The 10,935-nt window shown below is 56.4% G+C and overlaps 2 non-coding genes across 2 annotated transcripts; both read right to left on the minus strand.

The window, feature by feature from the left end:
- Window positions 1–4,162: 4,162 nt before the first annotated feature.
- LOC129137816 (U2 spliceosomal RNA) lies at window positions 4,163–4,353 on the minus strand. The gene has a single exon (XR_008540607.1). It is a non-coding gene; the product is annotated as a U2 spliceosomal RNA (small nuclear RNA).
- Window positions 4,354–10,274: 5,921 nt separating this feature from the next.
- Window positions 10,275–10,465, minus strand: LOC129137767 (U2 spliceosomal RNA). Its single transcript, XR_008540558.1, has one exon. It is a non-coding gene; the product is annotated as a U2 spliceosomal RNA (small nuclear RNA).
- Between the last annotated feature and the right edge of the window lie 470 nt (window positions 10,466–10,935).

Below are 10,935 nucleotides of genomic sequence, written 5' to 3' on the forward strand. Positions count from 1 at the left end.
AACCAGGCCACACAGAGTTAGGAGCTGAAGGGCCACAGTGAGAGGTGACCAGGAGACAAGAGTGTGAGCCCTCATTCACGCCCAGAGAAGGGCCGCTGGAGGGCTCCTTGGCCTAGCGGTAATGCCAGTGCCTGGGAAGGCCCTGGTTACTTAGCAGGCCTTGGTCTAGCGGTGGCCCCAGTGCCTGGGAAGGCACCCGTTACTTAGCAGGCCGGGAAAGGGAATCTCCCTCTCTCCAGGGGAGACAGAGAACGCTCCGCTCCACCACCTCTTGTGGGAGGTCTGACATTAGCCAGGCCGGCCCGCAGTCAGCCGGAGGCTCCAACGTCTCCCTGTGATGCTGTGCTTCAGTGGGCACGCTCCTTCTTCACTTTCATGTTCCGCCTGTACACCTGGCTCCTCCTTTTAAGTTCTTAGAAGACAGCAGTAGCACAATTAGTAGGAGTACCACAGTCTTCGATCTTTCTGATAAGTGCATAGAAGAAACGCTGACGTTTGCTGTCCTCCCTCTCCACCTCGGCTACCACAAAGGGAAAGGCCCCCTGTCCAGTGGACACGTGACTCGCGTGACCTATCGATCACTGGAGATGACTGGCACTCCTTACCCTGCCCCCTTGCCTTGACTACAATAAATAGCAGCGCCTCCAGGCATTCGGGGCCACTACCTGTCTGTCTCCGCGCTTTGGTGGCAGTGGTCCCCCGGGCCCAGCTGTCTTTCTTCCTATCTCTTTGTCTTCTGTCTTTATCTCTTCGATCTCTCGTCTCCGCGCGCACACACACGAAGAGAAAACCCACAGACCCGGTAGGGGTGGACCCTACATTATCTCGGCTACAACATAATCAAGATATTCATGTGGACTACTGAGTCTTTCGGTGCCCCCTTGCTGTTTTAGTTTTGTCCTGCGGCCGAGTGTTTCCCTCGCTTCACGCCAACCCAATCTCCGCCGCCCTGTCTTGTCATCCCCATTCTACAGCCCAGCACGGTGTAGTATGGCAGCCGCTAGCCACAGGTATCTAGGGAGCCCTGGAAATGTGGTCAGTTCTAATGGAGCTGTGCTGTAAGTGTGAAATACACATGGGATTTTGACGGCAGTGGGAGCAAAATTCTCCCAATTTTTTTTTTTTTTTTTCAGACGGAGGTTCCGCTCTTGTTACCCAGCCTGGAGTCCAATGGCGCGATCTAGGCTCTCTGCAACCTCCGCCTCCCGGGTTCAAGCGATTCCCCTGCCTCAGCCTCCCGAGCAGCTGGGACTACAGGCATGTGCCACCACGCCCGGCTAAGTTTGTATTTTTAGTACACATGGGGTTTCTCCATGTTGGTCAGGCTGGTCTCCAACTCCCGACCTCCGGTGATCCGCCCAGCTGCCGCCTCCCAAAGTGTTGCTTGCGATTACAGGCTTGAGCCACCGCTCACCCTGGCTTTTTTTTTTTTTTTTTTTTTTTTTTTTTTTTGGCAGACAAACTCTTGCTCTGTCGCCCAGGCTGGAGTGCAGTGGCGCGATCTCGGCTCACTGCAGCCTCTACCTCCCGGGTTCCAGCGATTCTCCTGCCTCAGCCTCCTGGGTAGCTGGGATTACAGGCGTAGGCCACCACGCCCGGCTCATTTTTGTATTTTTAGGGGGTTTCGCCATGTCGGCCAGGCTGGTCTCCAGCTCCTGACCTCAGGCGATCCGCCCGCCTCGGCCTCCCAAAGCGCTGGGATTACAGGCGTAAGCCACCGCGCCGGGCTCTTTCATTCTGTCTTTATTTTCTGAGATAGAGTCTCGCTCGGACGCTCAGGTTGGACTGCAATGGCGTGATCTCGGCTCGCTGAAACTTCCGCCTCCCGGGTTCAAGCGATTCTCCTGTCTCAGCCTCCCGAGTAGCTGGGATTATTGACGGGCAGCACCACGCCCGGCTACCTTTTGTGGTTTTTGTATCTTCTGTCTTCTGCTCTTGAGTACCGCATAGAGCCACAGAAGACTAGCGAGTCGAACAAACGGCCCCTGTTGCAGCAGTTGTTGATCACGGGGCTGCCCCCGGTACTCATCCTGTGTCTCTCGTCCAAATCCCCGCTCCTCCCCAGCTATCACCTCTGCCGATGCTGGTGGTTTCCCTGGGTACCGGGAACCAAACTCTCATTCCCCAGGGGCCTAAGCCCCCCGTGGCCAGGCCCTTCTCAAGTCAGGGTTCCTGCACATTCACAGTTACGGGTGGCCCTGGGAGTAACACCTGGCACCCAAACAGATCACCAGAGTCCACGCATAGTCCACCTGCCCTCCCTGCGTAAGATCAGCTCTTCCTCCTCCCGGCGATAGATCAGGGTCAATGATCCCTGCCAAGATGGCGACTGCTCCAGCCTGCTGGTCCAACCTGTCCAGCCACAGCTGTTGCTCGAAGGCTTGAAGTTCAATGGGACCCTCTCCCGCTTTCTACAAACTGGTTCCTCTATTTTCATGTTTATTTATTTGGGACGGGGTCTGGCTCTGTCACCCAGGCTGGAGTGCAGTGGTGCGATCACCGCTCACTGCAGCATCCACCTCCCAGCGTCCACCCATCCTCCTGGCCTCAGCCTCTGGAACAGCTGGGGTACAGATACGCCCCAGCCCGAACAGGTTTTCACTAGGTTGCCTGGGCTCTTTCTTTCTTTGTCTGTGTTTGTTTGTTGGTTGGTCGGTTGGTTTTTGTTTGTTTCTTTCGAGACGGGGCTCCGGCTCTGCCGCCGGGGCTGCAGTGCAATGGCGCGATCTCACCTCACTGCGGCCTTCTGGGCTCAAGCGATCCCCCCACTGTGCCCGGCCTGAAGACAGCCTTTAGAGAAAGAAGCAGGGGGAGTTCTTCCGAGGACAGACAAGGTTTCTGGAGTTTGGAAAGGGTGAGAGACTGGGTCAGCGAAAGGAACATTCCGATCTTTATGTTGGGATGCAACGTATAATAGATACAGGGATGAGACCCAAAAGAGCCGGCAGAGGTTTGTCATCGTGGTCGCAAGGCAACTGCCGGTGGCTGATCCCGTAAAGGATACGCATACCTAGAGCGGAGCCTAAAGATGCATCAAGCATGACGGGTGGAGCCACGATGCTTGGACTCGAGCTCTGCTCCTGTGCGTTCCGTGATAAATGGCTTATACTACCTGCACCTCAGTTTTTCCCGGGCAAAAAAGGAAGCTTGCTGCCGGTGCGTTGGCACCTGCCTTAAAGTGCCAGCTACCCAGCGGGCTGAAGAGGAAGAAGTTCCTACTAGGAAGACACGTGGACACGTATGTTTACTGCAGCACTATTTACAATAGCAAAGACTTGGAACCAACTCGAATGCCCATGAATGATAGGCTGGATAAAGAAAGTGTGGCACGTATACACCATGGAATTACTACGCAGCCATAAAAAAGGATGAGTTCATGTCCTCTGCGGGAACGTGGATGAAGCTGGAAGGCCTCATTCTCAGCAAACTGACACAGGAAGCGAAAACCAAACACCGCATGTTCTCGCTCCTAAGTGGGAGTTGAACAGTGAGAACACATGGGACACAGGGAGGGGAACATCACACGCCGGGCCCTGACGGGGCGTGGGGGGCAAGGGGAGAGAGAGCATTAGGACAAATGGCCAACGCGTGCGGGGCTTCAAACCTAGACGACTGGTGGATAGGTGCAGCAAAGCACCGTGGCACACGTGTATCTATGTTCCAAACCTGCACGTCCTGCACATGTACCCCAGAACTTGGGAGGGGGTGGGGGAAACCAAAAGAGAGAACGGAGGAGAGGCGGGGGGGGGGTGAAGAGAGAGAGAAAGAGACAGAGAGAGAGAGAGAAAGAGAGAGAGAGAGAGAGAAAGAGAGAGAGAGAGAGAGAGAGAGAGAGAGGAGAAAGAAGTTCAATTCCGGGTGGATCCCATTCCTTTAAAAGGTCGCCACCCACTCGACTGCCAAGCTGAGATCCTAAGGACCTCCCCAAAGGAGGAGGTCGTGGCCTTCCCAAAGCGCAGTAGTCACGGTGGAAACGGAAGCGTGCCGCATAAGCCTACCGTCTACCGCCCACCGCCTGCAGATCAGGAACCTCCCTCACTGGTACTTCAGGGAAGCGGTTAAGTCAAGCCGGCGCGTCACAGGCACTCGGCGTGCAAGCCGCCCCGCAGCTGCTACTGTCTCTTACCTCTCTCTGCTTTTAGGAAACACGTTGTATCCCCGGAGGGGGTGCACCGTTCCTGGAGGTACTGCAATACCAGGTCGATGCGTGGAGTGGACGGAGCAAGCTCCTATTCCATCTCCCTGCTCCAAAAATCCATTTAATATATTGTCCTCGGATAGAGGACGTATCAGATATTAAACTGATAAGAACAGATACTACACTTGATCTTAGCCAAAAGGCCGAGAAGCGATGCGGTCGCCTTCGCGCCCGCCGTCACCGTCCCACTCTCATCCACATTCAAGTCGCGGTGAGAGCCCCAGCCTCGCTCCTTGCCCCATTCCCTCTGTCTCGTCCACAGCGCTATTGACGCCCTTACACTCTCGGGCTGATTTCTTATTCTCCGCCTTTGAAAAGGGAAATCTTACACCCGTGCTTCTTCCGGCGTTCCCGGGCTTTCATTTCGAATTTGCATGCCCCGCCCTTTCACGGAGGGCGTGGCCTCCGCCGTTGACTCCGCCCCCGGGGCCGCCTCTGCCTGGGGGAGCCGGGGCTCCGCTGGGGGCGACTTCCTTGTTCGTATCGAGCCAGCGAAAAGACAGAACCGGAAGAGACTGGGGGCGAAGGCGACAGGGGTCTGTGGAAGAGACCTGTCGGCGGAGAGCGGTCCACGTTTTCCTGGAGAAAGACGAGGCCCCAGGGCAGGAGCGCGGGCTGCGCTGGGCCTTTACTTCGCCGCCCGCGGGCGGGGAGACCGGCCCCGTACCCGAGGGGACGAGGGGCCCATGCCCAGTCAGGGAAGCCGAAGGCCTGGAGGGGCTTCCGGGAGCAGGGGCTGGAGTTCCTCGGCCAGGCAGGAGGCTGGCACCAGACACCCAGCAGAGGGAGGCGGCGAGGGCCCAGCAAGGATTCTCCCCAGCCCCTGTGCCTGCGTCTCCTGCGGCTTCTGTGCGCGGACCGTGTCCTGTGCTGTGTAGGGAAAGCTGCCTCCCTGCTCGGGACGTGGATTCCCTTCCCCTCCTCCTCGCCTGGCTACTTCTGACGCAGGTCGTCAGGACTCCGCTTGGGTGTCACGCGTCCAGGAAGCCTCCCTTAGTCAAGGGCCCTCGGCACCCGCCCCGTATGTGACTAGCAGCCCTCCTGTGTATTTCATCGCGCCCCCGTTGTTTATATCAGCTATTCCACTCACCACCCTTCTGGGCAACCCTTTATCTCCCGCTCTGAAATCCCATCGCTGAGGGCTGGGACCCCTCCTCAGTGCTTATCCCTGTTTCCCCGCGCGAGTCTGCCGCCTGGCGTGTGGAAGGCGCTCAGCAAACGTTTGTGGAGCGAAGAAACGACGCAAAGGTGATGAGCACGGCAGACCGTGATGAGCACGACGCAGTTAGGAGGCTATTGGCCCGGCGCGGGGGAAAAGGGGGAAGGTCGGGCTCGGGGTGGCAGGACCCCAGAGGGCAGGGGTGACTGCCGGGGTGCTCTTGGGGCAAGGTGGGCGTCAAGGCCCCCAGCAAGGTTGGGATAAAGTTTCTCTCCGAGGCACAGACTGCCGCCTGCGGGCTCAGCATTTACCTCTCCCTTCCTCCTTCCTAACGCAACTTCAGCGGAGGGCTGAGGGCTCTACTGCGCATTACCTGGAAAACTTATTTCACTCCACGGCCCTAAGAGGTGGGCCTTATTATTAGCCACGGCCAGGGTTAGGGTGAGGCCTCTCCTCCAGGGCAGAATTTCAGAGGGTGCCCACCCCCCCGCCCTAAATCATTCAGCAATCAACATAAACTATAGTTCAACGCAATATATCTTATCTTGTGGGCCGCAAGCCACCCAGGTGCCCAGGCAAGAGCCTGAAGGCACAAGCTGTTCCAGTATAGTAAAGAAAATTATTAGAATAAGAAAAGTTTTACTAGAGATAGGAAACGGATAGGATTATATCTGACTATTATTAATCATTAGTTTGTAGCATTACTCTTTGTTCTATTACCATAATGATCTCTGTTCCATTATGATTACCCTGGGGGAAACCAGGCCACACAGAGTTAGGAGCTGAAGGGCCACAGTGAGAGGTGACCAGGAGACAAGAGTGTGAGCCCTCATTCACGCCCAGAGAAGGGCCGCTGGAGGGCTCCTTGGCCTAGCGGTAATGCCAGTGCCTGGGAAGGCCCTGGTTACTTAGCAGGCCTTGGTCTAGCGGTGGCCCCAGTGCCTGGGAAGGCACCCGTTACTTAGCAGGCCGGGAAAGGGAATCTCCCTCTCTCCAGGGGAGACAGAGAACGCTCCGCTCCACCACCTCTTGTGGGAGGTCTGACATTAGCCAGGCCGGCCCGCAGTCAGCCGGAGGCTCCAACGTCTCCCTGTGATGCTGTGCTTCAGTGGGCACGCTCCTTCTTCACTTTCATGTTCCGCCTGTACACCTGGCTCCTCCTTTTAAGTTCTTAGAAGACAGCAGTAGCACAATTAGTAGGAGTACCACAGTCTTCGATCTTTCTGATAAGTGCATAGAAGAAACGCTGACGTTTGCTGTCCTCCCTCTCCACCTCGGCTACCACAAAGGGAAAGGCCCCCTGTCCAGTGGACACGTGACTCGCGTGACCTATCGATCACTGGAGATGACTGGCACTCCTTACCCTGCCCCCTTGCCTTGACTACAATAAATAGCAGCGCCTCCAGGCATTCGGGGCCACTACCTGTCTGTCTCCGCGCTTTGGTGGCAGTGGTCCCCCGGGCCCAGCTGTCTTTCTTCCTATCTCTTTGTCTTCTGTCTTTATCTCTTCGATCTCTCGTCTCCGCGCGCACACACACGAAGAGAAAACCCACAGACCCGGTAGGGGTGGACCCTACATTATCTCAGCCACGACATAATCAAGATATTCATGTGGACTACTGAGTCTTTCGGTGCCCCCTTGCTGTTTTAGTTTTGTCCTGCGGCCGAGTGTTTCCCTCGCTTCACGCCAACCCAATCTCCGCCGCCCTGTCTTGTCATCCCCATTCTACAGCCCAGCACGGTGTAGTATGGCAGCCGCTAGCCACAGGTATCTAGGGAGCCCTGGAAATGTGGTCAGTTCTAATGGAGCTGTGCTGTAAGTGTGAAATACACATGGGATTTTGACGGCAGTGGGAGCAAAATTCTCCCAATTTTTTTTTTTTTTTTTCAGACGGAGGTTCCGCTCTTGTTACCCAGCCTGGAGTCCAATGGCGCGATCTAGGCTCTCTGCAACCTCCGCCTCCCGGGTTCAAGCGATTCCCCTGCCTCAGCCTCCCGAGCAGCTGGGACTACAGGCATGTGCCACCACGCCCGGCTAAGTTTGTATTTTTAGTACACATGGGGTTTCTCCATGTTGGTCAGGCTGGTCTCCAACTCCCGACCTCCGGTGATCCGCCCAGCTGCCGCCTCCCAAAGTGTTGCTTGCGATTACAGGCTTGAGCCACCGCTCACCCTGGCTTTTTTTTTTTTTTTGGCAGACAAACTCTTGCTCTGTCGCCCAGGCTGGAGTGCAGTGGCGCGATCTCGGCTCACTGCAGCCTCTACCTCCCGGGTTCCAGCGATTCTCCTGCCTCAGCCTCCTGGGTAGCTGGGATTACAGGCGTAGGCCACCACGCCCGGCTCATTTTTGTATTTTTAGGGGGTTTCGCCATGTCGGCCAGGCTGGTCTCCAGCTCCTGACCTCAGGCGATCCGCCCGCCTCGGCCTCCCAAAGCGCTGGGATTACAGGCGTAAGCCACCGCGCCGGGCTCTTTCATTCTGTCTTTATTTTCTGAGATAGAGTCTCGCTCGGACGCTCAGGTTGGACTGCAATGGCGTGATCTCGGCTCGCTGAAACTTCCGCCTCCCGGGTTCAAGCGATTCTCCTGTCTCAGCCTCCCGAGTAGCTGGGATTATTGACGGGCAGCACCACGCCCGGCTACCTTTTGTGGTTTTTGTATCTTCTGTCTTCTGCTCTTGAGTACCGCATAGAGCCACAGAAGACTAGCGAGTCGAACAAACGGCCCCTGTTGCAGCAGTTGTTGATCACGGGGCTGCCCCCGGTACTCATCCTGTGTCTCTCGTCCAAATCCCCGCTCCTCCCCAGCTATCACCTCTGCCGATGCTGGTGGTTTCCCTGGGTACCGGGAACCAAACTCTCATTCCCCAGGGGCCTAAGCCCCCCGTGGCCAGGCCCTTCTCAAGTCAGGGTTCCTGCACATTCACAGTTACGGGTGGCCCTGGGAGTAACACCTGGCACCCAAACAGATCACCAGAGTCCACGCATAGTCCACCTGCCCTCCCTGCGTAAGATCAGCTCTTCCTCCTCCCGGCGATAGATCAGGGTCAATGATCCCTGCCAAGATGGCGACTGCTCCAGCCTGCTGGTCCAACCTGTCCAGCCACAGCTGTTGCTCGAAGGCTTGAAGTTCAATGGGACCCTCTCCCGCTTTCTACAAACTGGTTCCTCTATTTTCATGTTTATTTATTTGGGACGGGGTCTGGCTCTGTCACCCAGGCTGGAGTGCAGTGGTGCGATCACCGCTCACTGCAGCATCCACCTCCCAGCGTCCACCCATCCTCCTGGCCTCAGCCTCTGGAACAGCTGGGGTACAGATACGCCCCAGCCCGAACAGGTTTTCACTAGGTTGCCTGGGCTCTTTCTTTCTTTGTCTGTGTTTGTTTGTTGGTTGGTCGGTTGGTTTTTGTTTGTTTCTTTCGAGACGGGGCTCCGGCTCTGCCGCCGGGGCTGCAGTGCAATGGCGCGATCTCACCTCACTGCGGCCTTCTGGGCTCAAGCGATCCCCCCACTGTGCCCGGCCTGAAGACAGCCTTTAGAGAAAGAAGCAGGGGGAGTTCTTCCGAGGACAGACAAGGTTTCTGGAGTTTGGAAAGGGTGAGAGACTGGGTCAGCGAAAGGAACATTCCGATCTTTATGTTGGGATGCAACGTATAATAGATACAGGGATGAGACCCAAAAGAGCCGGCAGAGGTTTGTCATCGTGGTCGCAAGGCAACTGCCGGTGGCTGATCCCGTAAAGGATATGCATACCTAGAGCGGAGCCTAAAGATGCATCAAGCATGACGGGTGGAGCCACGATGCTTGGACTCGAGCTCTGCTCCTGTGCGTTCCGTGATAAATGGCTTATACTACCTGCACCTCAGTTTTTCCCGGGCAAAAAAGGAAGCTTGCTGCCGGTGCGTTGGCACCTGCCTTAAAGTGCCAGCTACCCAGCGGGCTGAAGAGGAAGAAGTTCCTACTAGGAAGACACGTGGACACGTATGTTTACTGCAGCACTATTTACAATAGCAAAGACTTGGAACCAACTCGAATGCCCATGAATGATAGGCTGGATAAAGAAAGTGTGGCACGTATACACCATGGAATTACTACGCAGCCATAAAAAAGGATGAGTTCATGTCCTCTGCGGGAACGTGGATGAAGCTGGAAGGCCTCATTCTCAGCAAACTGACACAGGAAGCGAAAACCAAACACCGCATGTTCTCGCTCCTAAGTGGGAGTTGAACAGTGAGAACACATGGGACACAGGGAGGGGAACATCACACGCCGGGCCCTGACGGGGCGTGGGGGGCAAGGGGAGAGAGAGCATTAGGACAAATGGCCAACGCGTGCGGGGCTTCAAACCTAGACGACTGGTGGATAGGTGCAGCAAAGCACCGTGGCACACGTGTATCTATGTTCCAAACCTGCACGTCCTGCACATGTACCCCAGAACTTGGGAGGGGGTGGGGGAAACCAAAAGAGAGAACGGAGGAGAGGCGGGGGGGGGGGGTGAAGAGAGAGAGAAAGAGACAGAGAGAGAGAGAGAAAGAGAGAGAGAGAGAGAGAAAGAGAGAGAGAGAGAGAGAGAGAGAGAGAGAGAGAGAGAGAGGAGAAAGAAGTTCAATTCCGGGTGGATCCCATTCCTTTAAAAGGTCGCCACCCACTCGACTGCCAAGCTGAGATCCTAAGGACCTCCCCAAAGGAGGAGGTCGTGGCCTTCCCAAAGCGCAGTAGTCACGGTGGAAACGGAAGCGTGCCGCATAAGCCTACCGTCTACCGCCCACCGCCTGCAGATCAGGAACCTCCCTCACTGGTACTTCAGGGAAGCGGTTAAGTCAAGCCGGCGCGTCACAGGCACTCGGCGTGCAAGCCGCCCCGCAGCTGCTACTGTCTCTTACCTCTCTCTGCTTTTAGGAAACACGTTGTATCCCCGGAGGGGGTGCACCGTTCCTGGAGGTACTGCAATACCAGGTCGATGCGTGGAGTGGACGGAGCAAGCTCCTATTCCATCTCCCTGCTCCAAAAATCCATTTAATATATTGTCCTCGGATAGAGGACGTATCAGATATTAAACTGATAAGAACAGATACTACACTTGATCTTAGCCAAAAGGCCGAGAAGCGATGCGGTCGCCTTCGCGCCCGCCGTCACCGTCCCACTCTCATCCACATTCAAGTCGCGGTGAGAGCCCCAGCCTCGCTCCTTGCCCCATTCCCTCTGTCTCGTCCACAGCGCTATTGACGCCCTTACACTCTCGGGCTGATTTCTTATTCTCCGCCTTTGAAAAGGGAAATCTTACACCCGTGCTTCTTCCGGCGTTCCCGGGCTTTCATTTCGAATTTGCATGCCCCGCCCTTTCACGGAGGGCGTGGCCTCCGCCGTTGACTCCGCCCCCGGGGCCGCCTCTGCCTGGGGGAGCCGGGGCTCCGCTGGGGGCGACTTCCTTGTTCGTATCGAGCCAGCGAAAAGACAGAACCGGAAGAGACTGGGGGCGAAGGCGACAGGGGTCTGTGGAAGAGACCTGTCGGCGGAGAGCGGTCCACGTTTTCCTGGAGAAAGACGAGGCCCCAGGGCAGGAGCGCGGGCTGCGCTGGG

The sequence above is a fragment of the Pan troglodytes genome, chromosome 19 (genome assembly GCF_028858775.2).
Source record: "Pan troglodytes isolate AG18354 chromosome 19, NHGRI_mPanTro3-v2.0_pri, whole genome shotgun sequence".
NCBI lineage: Eukaryota > Metazoa > Chordata > Mammalia > Primates > Hominidae > Pan > Pan troglodytes.